The following is a 19,438-nucleotide window of genomic DNA, read 5'->3' as shown; positions in this document are numbered from 1 at the left end:
ACGAAACTTAAACCACTGGCCGGTGGTGGAGTGGCCTACATCGTTGCCAGACGCACGATTATGGCTAACTTTAACCTTAAAATAAATAAATACTACTGAGGCTAGAGGGCTGCAATTTGGTATGTTTGATGTTTGGAGAGTAGATGATCAACGTACCAATTTGTAGTCCTCTAGCCTCAGTAGTTTTTAAGATCTGAGGGCAGACAGAAAAAACGTGGACAGAAACTTGTGCTTACGGACAGACAAAAGCTGGCACAATCGTTTTCTTTCCAGAAAACTAAAAAGTGGGAAAACTTCTCCTTTAGTTATTCAGATCTGGGTCTAAACAATATTCAGCACTAAAAAAACAATAATAATGAAAGATAGAGATTGGTGTGCCCAAAGAGATGTCAAGATAACACAGGTACGAGAAAGGAAAAGTAATGGAAAGAAAGTCACATTCGAAAAACGCAAATCTCAAATTGCTACATAACCTTGAGTTCAAAAGCTGTAACAATTAAAACTGCTGGGCATTAATTTCGCTTTTGCAAATAATAACGCCATATGAGGAGGACGTGAAGATCCTGGTAATTGGATATAAACAAAGAAATTGGAGGCCCAGGCGCACTTCCAGATTTCCAGTTCACTGACTCAAGGTCCCCTCAAATGTTGCATGGAGCTTCCAGTTTCAGATTGACTGATTGATTTATGATTACTATAACTGACGTCAAAAAACTTAGATTATTGACGCCGTTCCTATTTTAGGGCACATTGTTTTGAAACTCAGTACGTGCGAAGTGCTTTTGTCTTAGCAGTACGTTTATTTCCGTTGGGAAAGACTTGTCGATGTTTGATAGTGTTGTATAAATAAATTATAAGGGGAAAAGTTTTTCCTGTGTCGTATTGCAATTTGTTATGTATGTACATTGTGTGTGTTTATATACACATCTTTATCTATCTATCTATCTATATATATATATATATATATATATATATATATATAATATATATATATATTAAAATATAAATTATAATTATTATATATAAATATATATATAGAATCTGCTAGTCACTTTTTAATAGATACTGATGTATTTATATATGCATGTATATGTAAGTACCTATATGTGTGTGTTTACTATAAGCAGGTTATAAAAGTCTGTACTTTGAGCAAGTTCTCACAAACGCGTGTGTGTAAGCATTTTGTATTTTTATAATATGTTTTCAGGCAGACAAGTAAAATTCCCAACCAGACTGTTAATTCGTTTGAAAGTCGCTTCCGGCTGTAAAAAGAATAAAATTGCTTATATTTGTTAAGCCGAACATAAATGTTTTATGTGAATTTGGTTAACACGGATTACGATGATGTCGGATTTTTTTCCATTTAACTTTTTCTTGAAATGGTGTTGTTATTCTAGAACTTGAAATAACTGTGCAGATTTGTCGAAAGCCAGTCATCAAAATATGATTAAAACAAGAAAACAAACACGAGGTTAGAGAAATCAATATATTTCACCTTTTCGAGTCGTCTTGCCTCGTCTTAATCGTGAATAGTAATATATTATCTACAGTACAACATTGCCACGCTAAAGAAGAGAGAGCGGGGCTCTTGGTAGCGTATGCATATTGTAGTAATCTAAATTGTATGGTGTATGAGTCCAATTGTTGTGTTATTATTATCTGTTAAAAAAGAAGTTAAAAAGAAATAAAGCATGCTTCCAGTTTCAATTGCGAGCGTAACACGTCCCATATCAGGATAAATGATTTATTAAATAGCAATTAAAAGAAAGAAATATTCCTGATAACAATACAATGTTTTTTAGACTATGCCATTACCATTGAGCTGAAAAGGAAGCAGAAAGAAAAAGAGAGAGGGTGCAAGGCATTTCGTGTAAATGTACTGAGCATGAAAGGAAGTGAAAGATAATGCCAAGAAAGGTGGAAGAGAGAGCCCCAAGGTGCAAGAAAGGTGAAAAAGAACACGAATGAAGCTTCTAGTCCGATAGTTTGCTAATATAACTCGTATTGTTGGATCTATTTAATCTACGTCAACTTCCTCCACGCTATAAATTCGACTAATTATCCAAATTTATGAATGCTCAAGACGTCATCATCATCTTCTCCTCGTGAATTACTGGCCTATTTAGACCTGACTTCCATTAACTCAACAAGTCGTCGTCAGACCCCCTCCCTCTCCCTGCACAGCAACACCACCACCCCAACTCTTCCATCAAAGCACCAAACTTCTTCCCCAGCTCTCACTTCTTCCGTTTTCGTAAAAAAAGAATAAAAAAATGGAGGGAAAAAAAAATGATGATGTTCAAATCTGGCAATAACAGAGATCAAGAACTTTTACCTTGTTAAAATGTAGCCTCAGGGCATTCACTATTGACATACACTCTACCATTCCTCCCCCTAACCCCATCCCCCTTCCTCAATCCCTCTCGGTCGTTTTCCCCTGTCCTCTCCTGCTCCCTTCCCCACACATTCCTTCTCCCCCAACCCATGCCCATCCTCCCCACTTCCCCGCCCACCTCCACCCTCTGCTCTTCTCCGTACCCTCCCCCACCATCCCCTCCCGCCCTCGTGACATCACCAAATGATCCCCCCACCCCAGTGCCTCCTTCGGGTGCCTTTCTTTTATTATGATGATATTCTCTCCACCTCGGTTTTTACTTCCACTTTTTTCCATCCATTTCCTGTGGGCCTCTTTTTATTTTCTCTTGCTTTTTGTATTTTGAATGGTTCTAGTTAGATTCTTTCTCTCTCTCTCTCTCCAGTTTTTTTCGGCCGCGGTTTAGTGAATTGCTCGAAGCCCTTCGGCGAAGTCTTTGGAGAATCTCTTAGTTCGTTAGAATATTTTTAAGGTGCGACAAGAGATTAAGTGTATCATCTCGTATTTTTGTGTCCTACGTCTTTGAACGATTTCCTTGCAGGGAGGTTTAATAATGGTTCGAGTTGTAGACTTTCCACTTTTATCCTTTTTTGCCTAAAAAAGTGTTCCTCTCTCACCTTAAAACTGTGCCTTTTATTCCGAGAAAAATATGGAGGACCATTTTGGGGAGTTTCTTTCCTCGCCGACATATTATTATGCGACTAAATTATTCATGGACTAACTTTTGAATTGAGCTGAAATTCACGGAAACCCGCTCTTTGGCTCATTTAGCATTCATCGGTCTTCGTTCTTTCTCATTCTTTTTTTTTTTTCATCTTTTTTGCCTCCCTTTTCGCTTCTTTTCCGAAGGGCTATTGCTTTCAATCTGCAGCAGTCGTCTATTTTTCAACCGTCATTATTTATCGTCGATGTCTTTGGATAGGAGGACTGTGTTTGTTATGTCGTTCGTCGCCCCGAGGCTACTAGCTATATGGGATCTTTTTTTGATGGGCCGCTGACCCTCTCCGACAAAAAAGAAAAGAAGAATATATATATTTATATATATATATATATACACACACACACATATATATATATATATATTTTATATTATAATTATAATATTATATATATTATTATAATATTACATATACAAACATACATATATATATATATATATCTATATATAGTATGATATATATATATATTTATATGTATGTATGTATGTATATGTATATAAGGTAATTCCATCAGTCCAGTCCAGGCTCATCTTGTTTAGTGATTTTGAACCTGACGGCCCCATAGAAAAAGGGTCGCGACAATATATATATATATATATATATATATATATATATATATATATATATATATATATTATATATATATATATATATATATATATATATATATATTAGGAAACACAACAGAGCAGCAGAAATAAGAATAAAGTGAGGGACACGAAATGGGCTGTATCCGGAATGGGAGAAAGGGGAGTAGGAGGAGGAGCCAGAGATGGATGGGAGGGTCGTTGTTTGTTCTGAATTTTATCGATGTCTCCCGATGCCCTCTGGGTAGTCCCTGACATATGGGACGCGACATTGAGGGTCCGGCAGCACAAAAGGCACGCCCCCCCTGGTAATGGGGAAGCGGGGGTCGGGATGGGAGTGGGGAGGACCCTCTGTCGAGTCCTTTCATCTGCTGTCAGATCCTGGATGCTGTTGTCGGCAGCGTCGTTCATTCAGGTCCTATGGATGGTGTCCTATAGAATGATGTAAGAAAAAAAAAATAATAATAATAATGATAAAAAGGAATTTAATTGCAACCTTGTTCCAAAACGGGACATTACCATTTGCCCCGTTTCTTAGCGTCCGCGTTGATTATTTTTGGTGAATAATATATATTTTGACGAATTTTTATCAATATTCAAGCTTGTCATCTTGTGTTCATTAAAGGAAAACTCAAAGATAGCTTTCAGAAACTTTTTTTTTTCAGAATACCAAAATACAATCCAAAGTTCTGCATTGATTGTTTTTGATGACTATTATATTTTTTGACGAATTTGTATTAACGTTCAGACTTGTCATCTTGTATACTAACTACAGTCTATAGGGATTCTGTGGTTGCTTTTGGTGAATAGTATATATTTTGAATACTATATATTTTGACGCTTGTCATCTTGTATACTAAGATACAATCTATAGTGCTGCTGTGGTTATTTTAGGTGAATACTGTATATTTTGAACGCAGTTTTATTAAATTCAAGCTTGTCATCTTTGTAGCAAAGGAAGTCAGAAAAAACACCCAGAAACATTTTTTTTTTTCTCCAAAATTCCAAAATACAATCCATGCACAATTCAAATTCCAGGTGCCATTTTCTGCCGCAAATTCACTTTCAGAAACACATAACAGGTCTGTGTCCTCCCTTTTCGGGTTGGCACAAGAAATTGGCATATTTGCGGCACAAAAGTTTGGTATATTGGGAAAGTCAAGATTTTTGGAGACCCATCTGTCGCGAGGGAATGACTTTATTCTTTTACTCTGCCGCGTTTTGAATATTGTTCCTTTGTTTGGTGTTCAGCAGCTGCCTTGCATCATAAGTTTTTGGGGTAAAAAAAAAAAAAAAAAAAAAAAAAAAAAAAAAACTTCCGTTCCATAAAATTTCTGATTCTAGTTGTAAATATTAATCTCCGACACCGTCGTTCAATTAGCCAATTGAGCATATTTATGAAATTTGACATTGCCTGTTTGTCATTGCATTTTTATAAACTGGCATCACATGCTTATAAAATGTGTCATTGTATGTTTACGAAATTTGTCATTGCATGTTGATCTACTTTGTCAATACATGTTTAAGAAATTTGTCAGTGCATGTTTATTGTTCATGAATTTGTCATTTCGTTTTTACAAACTTTGTCATTGCATGTTTGTGAATTTGTCATTGGGTTTTTATAAATTTCGTCATTGCATTTTTATCAAATATTTCATTGCATATATATGAAATTTGTCATCACATGTTTGTAAAATTTGTCATTGTTTGTTCAGGAATTTGTCATTACGTTTTTATAAACTTTGTCATTACGTTTTTGTAAACTTTGTCATTACATGTTTATGAAATTTGTGATTGCATGTTTGAAAAATATTTCCAGTCCGTTTATAAAATTTGTCACAGTTCTGATAATTTTTTATACATATTCTGATTTCCCCAGAATATTCCATCCACCACGTCGTACAAGATATGGAGTTAAGTCTAAATCTTATACTTTTTCGTCTATTTTTTTTTTCTTAGATCGATTTCCCAATTTTGGTTCCAGCTCTTTCCAAATTATGGAATGATCTTTTCAGTTATGTAGCTGAACTTTTGTGAGTTCAGAAGTTCAAACTAGATTAAATTTTCAATTTTTTTTTTTATTTCTCTTATCTAGTTTATTCTTTGTATCTTGTCTTGCTGAGCTCCTTTTTCGTCGAAATAGATCTCTATGCTCCCTAAGGACCTGTGGTCTTGTAGCATTCTGCTTTTTCAAGTAAGGGTGAAAATTAGCTTATGTTATTAATAATAATAGTAATAACAATAAGAGATGTAGATTTGATATTCAGTTAATGCTGAGATCGATTGTTTTTTAAATGGTCACCAGTGGTTTTGGTTCAATTAGGACTGCGTATTGAGTTCCTATGCGAATCTCCCTTGTGGATTTTAGAATTTTGAATTTTCCTGTATTTCCCCACGTTTGGCAAGGGGCAGTGAAAAGGCATTTTGTACATGTTCATATTTTGCACTATTGTTTTTAGACTTACGATCGATAACATTTTCAATTGAATACTTAAAAAAAAGTAAATTAAAAGGTACTAACGTTAGGTTACTTATGAAATCCAACAGTAAAGTAATATAGTTAGAACTATCTCTTACGTCTGACTTGTGTGTATTCGTAAATATGTATCTATATATATACGTGATACGTATATATATATATATATATATATATATATATATATATATATATATATATATATATATATATATACACGTATGTGTGTGTGTGTGCAGAGAGAGAGAGATGAGAGAGAGAGAGAGAGAGAGAGAGAGAGAGACGAGAGAGAGAGAGAGATTTTGTGCTGTTCGCGATATATGATCCCAGCGGTTTCCAAATTCCCAAACACCAGTCCAATAAATTTGAGAATTAAATGTAAGCGCCCATGGGCAAGTTCGTTGTTGGTGGAAATTCGTCCTAAACCCAATTGCCGCATTTCTGTTTCTTTGCCTTGTTCTTTTCCAGAGAGAGAGACAGTTATTTCTCTCTCTCTCTCTCTCTCTCTCTCTCAATGTATTGAGTTCCTACAGCCCCTTTCCAAGTGAAAACTTATAGTAACAACAGTAAGCTAAATTCATGAGATGATAATATAGCACTGATGTTTTATTTATACACGTGTTTCTGTCTTTATCGCGTTATTCATTCCTATCTCCTTATCCTCGTTTTCGCTCAACGTATTTCGTTGAATTCCAGGCTTCAGCGAAGCCGTTGTTTTTTGTTTTATTTGTAACCTTGATTCTGTCTTTGTTGCGTCATTCGTTCCTATCTTTTTATTCTGGTTTTCACTTAAAAAGTGGTTCATTGAAATCCGGGATTCAGAGAAGCCTGTTTTATTTCAATTATATTTTATTTTTATTTATTTTCATTTTATGCTTATTTTCGTTGAAAGTGTTTCGTCCTACTCTATGAAGTCTCTCTCTTTTTTTTTTTTTTTTTTTTTGTACCCTTGTTTCTATCTTTATTGCGTCATTCATTCCTATCGTCTTATTCTGGTTTTCACTTAGTGTTTCGTTGAAATTCAGGATTCAGGGAAGCGTGTGTGTGTGTGTGTGTGTACGTGATTTTTTTTTTTCGTATGTTCGTTTCCGCTGAAAGTGTTTCGTCCTGCTCTATGCTTTGAAGATTTTATTTATTTATTTTTTTTTTTTTATTTTTTTCATTCGTACCCTTGCTTCTATTTATCTTTATTGCGTTATTCATTCTTATCTCCTTATTCTTGTTTTCACTTGAAGTGTTTCGTCCTCTCTCGTAGTTCAGCAAATCCCTTCCCCCCCCGCCCATTTTTTTAGACCAGGCTTCAGCAAAGGTTCCCACCCCCCTTTTGGGGGTGGGGGGGGGGGGGGGGGGGGAGGCGTGCTTGCACACCGGGAGGTTAACCGCAGTGTCTCAAAACTGGGTCCAGAGGAGAATATTCGGTGGACTTTTACAAATTGGCCATAAAAGGCTGGCGGTCGTGTTTGCATTCCGAATAAGATGATGCTGCGGCTTCATCGTCTTTCTGAGGCGCAGGGTCAATATATATATATATATATATATATATATATATATATATATATATATATATATATATATATATATATGCAACTGTAATAGCCACTATGCCCTCGTAACTTCTTGAATTCTTTGTTCTATTTTGGATACGCTTGTCCCTACAAAGCCTGAAGACACAAGTTCAAAGGAATTTTGAAGAAATTTCTTTTATTCTGATTACTTCGTATCTTTATCAACCGGCCTTAGAACTCATATTCGTTACGTTTCTAATAAGCCTATTTTGTTTGTATTAATTTTTTATTTATCTTTATTTAGCAGTTCATTTATCTATTTACTTTACCTTGGTTTCATTTAATGGCATCTTTAACCCAATAGGTGTCACTTGTATCCCGTTTTCTTTATGGTTGACTGTGAACACTTGCAGCACGTTTTCTTTACGGACCATCTGTGAAACGTATCGATCCAGTTTTCTTGCTCTTCAGTCACACCTTAAAATAAGTATTTTATACCAGTCAGTAATCGTCAAATTTCTCGATCTCCTTGTCTAGCAACGTTTTTATTTTTAATTTCCACGCTTCCATAGCGCACTTTAATCGCTTATCCAGATGTAAATAAATCAACTTCTATAACCCAGACATCGCCTGTCGGATCCTTTCATAATCAGTTTTTTTTTCTATGAAAGACTTATACTCGTTTACAAACTTGCCATCTTGTTTGTTTGTTTTTCTTGCATACGTTGTGTCTGTTTTTTTTAACGGTTTTGGGTCATTGAACATTATTATTACGAATTAATATGACATAAAAACTAAACTAAACTGTTATTATTATTATTATTATTTTTTTTTTTTTTTTTTTTTGCTCTATCACAGTCCTCCAATTCGACTGGGTGGTATTTATAGTGTGGGGTTCCGGGTTGGCATCCTGCCTCCTTAGGAGTCCATCACTTTCCTTACTATGTGTGCGTTTCTAAGATCACACTCTTCGCATGAGGCCCGGAGCTACTTCAGCCTCTAGTTTTTTCTAGATTCCTTTTCAGGGATCTTGGGATCGTGCCTAGTGCTCCTATGATTATGGGTACGATTTCCACTGGCATATCCCATATCCTTCTTATTTCTATTTTCAGATCTTGATACTTATCCATTTTTTCCCTCTCTTTCTCTTCAACTCTGGTGTCCCATGGTACTGCGACATCAATGAGTGATACTTTCTTCTTGACTTTGTCAATCAACGTCACGTTGAACTGGTTCTGTTTGCACGTATACACCCCTATCCCGTCCTGATAACCATAGTGCCAGAGGATCTTGCCTGATCGTTTTCTATCACTCCCTCAGGTTGGTGCTCGTACCACTTATTACTGCAAGGTAGCTGATGTTTCTTGCACAGGCTCCAGTGGAGGGCTTTTGCTACTGAATCATGCCTCTTTTTGTACTGGTTCTGTGCAAGTACCGGGCATTCGCTTGCTATGTGGTTTATGGTTTCATTTTTCGTATTGCACTTCCTACATATGGGAGAGATGTTATTTCCATCTATCGTTCTTTGAACATATCTGGTTCTTAGGGCCTGATCTTGTGCGCTGTTATCATTCCTTCAGTTTCCTTCTTTAGCTCTCCCCTCTGTAGCCATTGCCATGTGTCATCGCTGGCTAGTTCTTTAGTCTGTCCTCATGTATTTGTCCGTGCATTGGTTTGTTGTGCCAGTCCTCTGTTCTGTCTGTCATTCTCCTGTCTCTGTATATTTGTGGGTCTTCGTCTACTTTTATTAGTCCTTCTTCCCATGCACTCTTTAGCCACTCGTCTTCACTGGTTTTCAGATATTGCCCCAGTGCTCTGTTCTCGGTGTTGACGCAGTCCTCTATACTTAGTAGTCCTCTCCCTCCTTCCTTTCGTGTTATGTATAGTCGTCCGTATTTGCTCTTGGGTGTAGTGCTTTGTGTATTGTCATATGTGTTTCCTAGTTTTCTGATCTATGCTGCGGAGTTCTGCCTTCGTCCATCACTATTCTGCGCTGTATCTGATTACTGCACTGCCCATGTGTTTATGGCTTTTATCATATTATTATTATTATTATTATTATTATTATTATTATTATTATTATTATTAACATCTTGAAAGAAGACCCGCATTGAGGCAAACTTCGTTGAAAGGAATGGAACCCTGTATTATTATTATTATTATTATTATTATTATTATTATTATTATTATTATTATTATTATTATTATTATTGTTATTATTATTATTATTATTATTAAAAATGCAATACTCATGGGAACATGATTCTTGTAAGGGAGAATAAATCCAGAATTATGTGTGGGTACAAATATGTTTAAAATTTATTTCAAAATGTATTTGTACCCTTACAAAGCTGTGTATTTGTTTCTCCATTATCATTATTATTATTTTTTTTTAGTAGCGTCAGTAGTAGGAGACGTGCTGGAAACTGATGAAGAGCAGAGCGAAAACGACATTAGGTAATTGGCAGCAAATGCAGCTCGCTGTGATGACGCATAAAATATTCGTCCGTTTATCGAAATTGATGCAGGAGATATATTCCAGCCTTAGATTTTTATCACTTGTAAATAAAGAGGTCGCAAATGGAATACATTCGAGCAGATACTGGCGATGATGAATGTGCTAGCGTTTATGACACGGTTATGTTGAATAAACAAGTGTTCTCTGGTCGGGCGAACAGTGTTTTGACAGGGCTTCCCCCATTGACACATTTCATTTTCCGTTATTGGGATGCATTATTTATATATTTATTCACGCCTTTATCCGCCTGTCTGTCTGTTTGTTTGTTTGTTTGTCAGTGGAGGCCAGAGAGATGGGTTACCTCCTGCGGGATTTATGTGGGTCGGTTTTAGGTTTGTAAACCCGTACGGACATAGGTACATATAAAATGAGTGATTTGTTTTGTTCCCAGCCTGTAATTTAAGACTTGTAGGCGTATCTACTTTAACAGGTGAACTATTGATGGGTAGAACGTTAATCTCTCTCAATTAGGGATTCGTACACACACGTAGTACACAGTGACTACACACACAAACACAGACACGGACAGTATAGTTGGATGGTACATCCCTTTTCTCTATAACAGTATGAGATGCTGTCTTAAACCCCCCCTCTCTCTCTCTCTCTCTCGCTCTCTCTCTCTCCTCTCTCTTCTCTCCCTCTCTCTCTCTCTCTCTTCACTCCCTTCCTCCTCTCTCTCTCTCTCTCTCCAGTAATTCATTCCTTTTTAAGAAAGGAAATGAGAAGAAAATAATGAATTTCCAGGAATGCAAAGCAAATACATCGTAGGAGGGCAATTTGAATGAAGAAATAAGGGGCAAGTTGTAATACATCTTTGTACTGTAATGACGAAAATCAGTTATGCATCCTTCACTCGCTCAGCCAAGGCAGAGTGAGAGAGAGAGAGAGAGAGAGAGAGAGAGAGAGAGAGAGGAGAGAGAGAGAGAGAGAGAGAGAGGGGGGGAATTAAAAAAAACATCTTTATATCTCAATGTTACGATTAAAATTACAGTTGTAATTAAATAAATCTGACTGGGTAGAAACCTTTATGAGAAACAGTTGATTTTATCGAAAAAAAATTTTATGCCTTAAAGGTATTATTATTATTATTATTATTATTATTATTATTATTATTATTATTATTCTTTATTGGATTATTATTATTATTCTTATTATTATTATTATCTGTGTTATAAATAATTCATGACTATAGCCGTACTGGTGGAAGCATTACATTAAAATGCCACTTGTAACCTGAGGGCGGTCATGCATGTATGATCAGATTTTATCATCGTTTGCCATTTCCGCAAACTCTCTCTCTCTCTCTCTCTCTCTCTCTCTCTCTCTCTCTCTGTGTGTTGTGTGTGTGTGTGTGTGGAAGAGTTTAAAAAAAGCTAGACAAAATCATTTGGGACACTGTAAATGAACAGTAAAACTTGCTTCTAAGAGATAAGGGAGCGCACGATGTCTCCTCGGAAGGACTAACAAGTCTTTGAGACATCCTAATCCATGTAACATTTTCTCTCTCTCTCTCTCTCTCTCTCTCTCTCTCTCTCTTCCCAGAAACCAGTTCTGTTGATTTCTAGAGCGTTTTTGATAATATGATTGTTATTAATATATGAACATTTAGGAACATGAATTTTTAATGCTGAATTCAGAGCAATGAGACGTTACAGGATAGTGATATTTACATATCACACCTGTGAGTGTATAAAAAAGGTATATATATAATATATATATATATATATATATATATACACATATATATATATATAATATATATATATATATATATATATACATTACATACATACTTAGCTCGATAATAAATAATATTGCCGATGCCTAGTAGAAAATAGTATTTAGCGATAAATATTATTTAATTATGATAATAAAGCTAAGGTTTCCAAGTACCCGCTCTCTCTCTCTCTCTCTCTCTCTCTCTCTCTCTCTCTCTCTCTCTCTCTCTCTCTATATATCTATATATATATATATATATATATATATATATATTTATATCATATAGTGTATTCTTATTATTATTATTATTATTATTATTATATTATTATTATACTATTATTATATATGTATTTAGTTTTATATATAAATAGTACACAAACTCACGCACGCGTTTGCCTGTATATTTATGTTCGCGTGCGCACTTGTATGTTTTTTCCAGAAACCTATCCCCCTTTTTTTCCTCTGTTTTGTTAATGCCGCAGAAAATTAGGAAGGTTAATCGCATTATGCGAATTTTGAGAGAGAGCTGAGCTCTTCCCTGCGCAGTTGCCCCGAATTTTCCCCTTGTGGAAAATTCTCTTGCTGTCTCAGATAAAAGGTCTTGAATGGGAAAAAATCAAATCCTCTTAGTTACGGCCTAGTGGAACGTAAATCCACTTTCCCGCACACATTCCTCAGTAAAAATTGTCTTGAAATCGTGTGAGCTGAGAGAGAGAGAGAGAGAGAGAGAGAGAGAGAGAGAGAGAGAGAGAGAGAGAGAGAGAGAGAGAGTACTTTTAAGGATAACCCATGTTTCTTAAAAGAGGCAGGTTGGAAATTAATGTTTATTGAGGAAATTTGTGCCTGAGAGAGAGAGAGAGAGAGAGAGAGAGAGAGAGAGAGAGAGAGAGAGGGTACTTTTAAGAATGACCTATGTTTCTTAAAAGAGACAGGGTGGAAAAATAATGTTTATGGAAGAAATGTGTAGCTTAAAGAGAGAGAGAGAGAGAGAGAGAGAGAGAGAGAGAGAGAGAGAGAGAGAGAGGATGGCAATTAAATGTTATGGAAAAAATTTGTTCTAAAAATTTTTTATGGATTTTTGACAAACGATAATCTTTGGAATTAATTTTGCTGTTGTGAATGCCTGCCGTTAAATACAAATAATTATCATTGTAAATTGCATGCAGGCGCGTTGTAATAGCTGTATATATATATATACATTTATACACATGTATATATATATATATATATATATATATATATATATATATATATATATTATATGATGTAAACGTGCATTCTTATTAAACAATATGACTTTCTGTGAGAGGATCTTATATAAGTTTCCTTTTGCTTTAACAAGCATATTTTAAAATGTGTGTTTTTGTATTTGTGTGTGTGTGTGTGTGTCGTGTCTGTCTGTCTCTGTCTGTCTGTCTGTATGTGTGAGTGAGTGAATTAGAACTTTTTTTTTTTTCTCGATGACCCTTATTGTCAGGGATCCGGTCATTGTGAATGTAATGCGCTTTTTCATCTCACGTTTGTTGGAAATCGCATTAAAAAAAGAGAAAATCGTATTTAGATTTCAAACCTGTAATTGAGCTCTGCGATACATGTTACATTACATGTTCTTTTAGTAAACAGTTTTTTTTTGTTGTTTGTCACGTCAACTCAAGCTTTACATGCGCAAACTTACTTTGCTTTTGTGTCTTGCCTCCTGTTATAGTCTGAGCTTCAGCTGAAAGGTACCCTAAGGTTCCCTAGTTACTTGACCCGTAAAGGGGGTTACCTTGTGGTTCCTTAGTTACTTTATCCCGCAGGGGGTTATTGCTGTCAGCGCTCCTTGCGCGGCACAATGTAGGTATTACATAGAAGGTTCTTTGCAGCGTCCCTTCTGACCCTGGCTACGACCCCTTCCATTCATTTTACTGTACCTCCGTTCATAGTCTTTTTTTATGTTACTCTCCACCCTCTCCTAACAGTTGTTCTATTCCGGTTACACCTTTAAAGACATTTTACTCTTAATTTTCCTTTCGGTGCTGAATAACCTCATGGGTCCCAGCGCTAGGCCTTTGACCTAAATTATATATTCCGTTCCATGTTTTGGAGAAACTGTAAAGTTGAGAGTCATGCTTTCTTGTGAGATTCAGTGAAGTGTATAGATCTGCGCTGAGCTGAAAAGACTATCAGAGATTGGTGTGAGACGCTCAAAAAAAAAAAAAAAAAAAAAAAAAAAAAAAAAAAAAAAAAAAAAAAAAAAAAAAAACAAAAAAAAAAAAAAAAAAAAAAAAAAAAAAAAAAAAAAAAAAAAAAAACTTTTAAAGTACCCCACAGATGATAGTACCAAATTCCAATGGATTTAATTGAAGATTTCAGATTGTTGCCTTCAGAAGCGATGTTTTATGAGACATGGAGTTTATCATCACGGAAAATTAGACGTCTTATTATTATTTTTTTTTTTTTATTTATTTATTTGCCTATCACAGCCATCCTATTCGACTGGATTGCTTTATAGTGTGGGGTTCCGGGTTGCAGCCTGCCTCTATAGGAATCCATCACTTTTTTTTACTATGTGAATATTATTATTATTATTATTATTATTAGTTATTATTATTATTATTATTATTATTATTATTATTATTAAGTTCCTGTTGTTGTTCTTTTAAAAAAATTACTGTACCAGTGGCTAATTAAGTAAACCCCACACTTTAATAACAAAGAAAGATAACAAGATTAAAAAAGAAAAATGCAAAAGAGAAATTAGAATTTTTAAATGGAGGAGAAAGGACTTTTAAAAGCAGTGTTAACCTCCTGCTCCCGGAAGCTAATTCCCTTACATTACGGAATTAATAATGGTATATGAGTAGCCATTAGTCCCTAATATATTGCCTGATGGCTTAACAATGTAGATCAAAGAAACTGAGGGATTCCCCCCATTCCCCTCCGCGAATTCTCCTCCATCGACCCCCTACACCAACAGGGTACTTTCATTCCCCACCCCCACCTTCCCCCTCTTTCCCCCATCTTTCTTCTCATTATCCGCCGAAATTGAATTGGAAGAGAATGGGGGATTTTTATTTCCCATTTTCCCTCCCTCCCCCCTTTCATTGTTTGGCCTTTCTTATTTTCCAGTCCCTCATTTTTTTTAGTCCTTCAGTTTTTTTTCTCTCTCTCCAGTTTTCGACAGCAGTGAAGGGGCGGACATATTTTTTTTTTCGGGTTTGTGATTCAGAATTGAAATGCCCGTGCCATTTATATTTCAATTGCCCCGAGTTTATTGGTTGGTGTTTTCTTTTTTATTATTTTTATTATGTGGAATATGGCCGTTTGGCATACATGATGAGAGCTCATATTCTCTTTATGTCTACACACACATACACACACACATATACTTATATATATATATATATAAAAAATATATATATATATATTATATATATATATATATATATAATGTTTTGATACATGTAAGCCATTTTGATAAAGTGAACATGCCCTTTCATGACATTATAGCGGCGAAATGTATGCATTGCAATGCGTCTACTGAGCATATCGCCAGATTATTTTGGAAGGAAAAAATGAGGTGGTCTGAAAAAAATCACCTTTCCCATTACAGCTCATGTAATGGAAAACGTGTTTTTTTTTCGGCCATATATATGTGCACATTTATGACCTTCCTTGATTTCATCAGAAATTCATCTGCAGCTGATAGAAATTTTACAGCTGGCAGTTTTTTTTTTCACTCTAGATTTTAGAGAGAGAGAGAGAGAGAGCGAGAGAGAGAGAGAGAGAGAGAGAGAGAGAGAGAAAGAGAGAGAGAGAGAGAGAGCAATTATTTTAGCTGAGGAAAGGAGTCGAGGCTAACAGCTATTCAAAGTGGAACGAATTATTATTATTATTATTATTATTATTATTATTATTATTATTATTATTATTATTATTATTATTCTGTGCATATGCAATATACCATCTTCCATCATCTCGTCTGTGGCATCTCTCGTGATGGTATTAGAGTGATTAGAGACTTAACAGGTCTAGGTCAGTCTCGTCCTCGGTTTACTGCCACTCTCTAGGGTGCTTGGAGCACATTCACTTCATAATGAATTCTCTGACAGCTAAATCAAGCGAGTCCTAGAATAAGTAAGCCAAGACGTATCGGTTAGGGTTCGGTATCAGAGTACATTAGCAATAGTCATTTGGCGTTCAGGGTTAGGCGGATATTACATTCTTCTCTCTCTCTCTCTCTCTCTCTCTCTCTCTCTCTCTCTCTCTCTCTCTCTCCATCCACCGTCTGCCATATGTCTTAGATTGAGCCAGTTTTGTGTTATGGTTACCTTTTAGTGTGTCATCCTTATCTGACCATACCTTCTGTAGCGTTCTGTGCTATCTTACCTCCTTCTGTACTTCCCTCCTTTATTTTCTAATTCTGATGTTGTACCTTTTGCAGCTCCCTGTACCTCTTATCTCTTTGTGCACCCACTCTTTTTTTCTTCTACTTATTCTGATGTACCTTTTGCAACTTACCTCTTTATGTGCTCCCCTCTTTTATTTTCTTCTAATTCTGATGTTGTACCTTCTGCAACTTCCTGTATGTCTTACCTTTTTATGTACTCTCCTCTTTTATTTTCTTCTAATCCCTTTTCGTATCTACTACTCCGTGTTTATCTTTGTTTTGGCTGTGATATATAGTATCATTTCTTCCTCTACCTCTTTCATCAACCCATTCTTCCTTCCATATCCTTTTCCATCTGTGTGATTCTGGGGTACTTTTTAGTTTTCTGCAAACGAAAACTATTGAGATGTTCTTGTCTGTTTGTTCGCACTTTTTCTTTCCTCCCTCAATTTTAGAAACTCCTGAAGCTAGAGGGGTGCAAATTGGGATGTTGGTCATCCACCCTCCAATCATCAAACATGCCAAGTATTAGGCCTCAAGCCTCAGTAGTTTTTATTTTACTTAAGATTAAATTTACTCATGATCGTGCGTCTGGCAACGATGTATGACAGGCCACCGAAAAGTAGATGTGTTTTCGGTGGCCTTGATTATATGCTGTGCATAAAACTCGATTGTTCTGAAGAAACTTCGGCGCTTTTTTACTTATTTTATATTATTTTTGCTATTTTGCTTCGCTAAATGCGCTTTAAAAGCTTACCAAACTATATAGGTCATATAAATCCTTAAATCTACTGCCAACACGACGGAGTGGCGATGGGATCCGGATCCCGGGAGGGGGGGGGGGGGGGGGAGTGGGGGGGGGGGGAAGATGGGGGGGGGGGGGGGGGGGGGGGGGGGGCGGGAACAGGGGGGGGGGGGTGGGGGGGGGGGGGGCTACTCTTCGCAGATTCTTTTCACGTACTAGATGCATATTCAGTGATGCCGTGAAAGCACGAGCAAGGAGACTAAGCATTCCCTTTCCTTTGTTACATTTCGCAGCTTCATCCCTGAGCTCTCTGCTGTTGCTCTGTCGCTGTCACTTTGCCCATTGTCGTGCATTACAGTCTTGCAATGTCCTCGGCTTTCTCTCAGTCCGCTCTTAAATAGCTCGTTCCAGTTGTTCCTTACCACCTCATCAACGTCTTCTCTCTCTCTCTCTCTCTCTCTCTCTCTCTCTCAGTCCTCCTTCGCTTGTTGCAAATGCAACTGGACTCATTCCGGAACGCGCGCACCTTGCATGAATTTTGTATCGGAGTGGACATGATCTGAAATGATTGATTTCACTTCTTCCGTTCCCTAGTTTAGTCGCGCCTTCTCGCCTAAATAAACGCGTTACATTTAATACTCTTGACCTATAACCTTCCCCCCCCCCCTCCCCGCCGCCCGCCCCTTTTTGTGCTAAATAAACGCGTTACACTTTTTTTTTTTTTTTTTTTTTTTTTTTTTGCTGACAAGGGTCAAAAAGAATTCTTTGTTCCCTTTTAACCATCCGGTATTAATAGTGAGGCGTTTTGCGAAATTAGAAATCAGACAACCCGCTCTAGTTTTCACCAAGCATTGTTTCAGTAAGCTTTAATTGGTTCCTTATCCCCGGTATTTATGCGTATATCACTTCAGCGCGATTGTATCCTTTCTCCGTTCCGATCTGCGGTTCTTTTCCCCTCTTTGGAAGCCTGGTTTTGCGAATGTGGAGTGCTGAGCTGATTTTCTTGGGCTAAAAACTTCATTATAGTCTATTATTCCATTTCAGACTTGCATCCCAAGTCGTTAATATTTTCTTTATGGATTTTCTGTTTCGGGTTCAATTTTTTCTTACCATCAAACATTTCATGTAAGACTTGTATCCCAAGTCATTATTTTCATTTTCGCATCTTATCTTTTGAAGTATATAAAATTTTACTTATCCTCAACCATTTCATTTCATAGTATCTCAAGTCATTAGTTTTTTTATTTATGAATTTCCTCTTTTAAGTTCAGTTTTTCTCAACCTCAGCCGTTTCATTTTAGACTTATAACCCAAGTCATTAGTTTTTTATTTGTTATTTTCTCTTTTAGTTTCAGTTTTTCTTATTCTTAACCGTTTCATTTCAGACTTGTATCCCAAGTCATTATTTGTTTATTCGCATTTCCACTTTGAGGTTTAATTTTTCTAATCCTCAACCATTTCATTTCAGACTTGTATCCCAGTTCATTATATCCCGAGTCATTATTGTTATATTGGCGATATCTCTTTTAGGTTCAGTATTTCATATCCTCAGCCATTTCATTTCAGACTTGTATCCAGCGTCATTATTTTTATATTCACATTTCCTCTTTCAGATTAAATTTTTCTTATCAATGCACCAATGTGCATTTCGAAGCCTAATGTCAGTTGCTTGTCAAGTTAAGATTCATCATCCTTCATGCGCTTTGCATTTGCATGCGTTAGATTATTTTCCAGCCACCCTCTGTGCAAACAGCATCTTTCTCCTCGCCCGTTATTGTTACTTGGGGAAAGTATGTTTAGTTATCATCGCTGTGTTTCAGTAACCACAGCAGCGGTTCTCGCATTGTTGCTTCATTTCCGAATAAGCTGTACCACCACACCCGCGCTAAATTATACATATATATATATTTTGATGCAATAGTTCCTGGAGTGCGTATTATCTCTTTGTTATGCTTCGGTAACCATTCGTTTTTATCGGGCTGTCCCTTGATTTACCAGCCACAGATGGTGCTTTGGGAGTTTCAGTGGCGATAAGTGTTTCATATTGCATTTGATTGTGTTTCAGTAAGGAAATGCGGTTATCAGCATTGTGCTCATGGGCGGTTTTTTGGGGTGGGTTAACGTTTGTCCCCAAATAACATCCTCTTCATATGCGGGATGCGTTTTTATTTGTTCGTATCTGTGTATGTGAGATCGGCCTTTTCTTTGATGCAAGGTTCCTTTATTGAATTACATTTTCTTTGATACAAGGTTCTTTATTGAAATACGTTTTCTTTGACACAAGGTTCTTTATTGAATTACATTTTCTTTGATACCAGGTTCTTTATTGAATTGCATTTTTTTTTCGTAGCTCTCAGTTTGTTTCTGTATATGTGAGATTGGCTTTTTTTTTCGATAAAAGGTAGGTTAATAGAATTACAATT

The sequence above is a fragment of the Macrobrachium nipponense genome, chromosome 29, assembly GCF_015104395.2.
Source record: "Macrobrachium nipponense isolate FS-2020 chromosome 29, ASM1510439v2, whole genome shotgun sequence".
Taxonomy (NCBI): domain Eukaryota; kingdom Metazoa; phylum Arthropoda; class Malacostraca; order Decapoda; family Palaemonidae; genus Macrobrachium; species Macrobrachium nipponense.
This window is presented reverse-complemented; position numbering follows the sequence as displayed.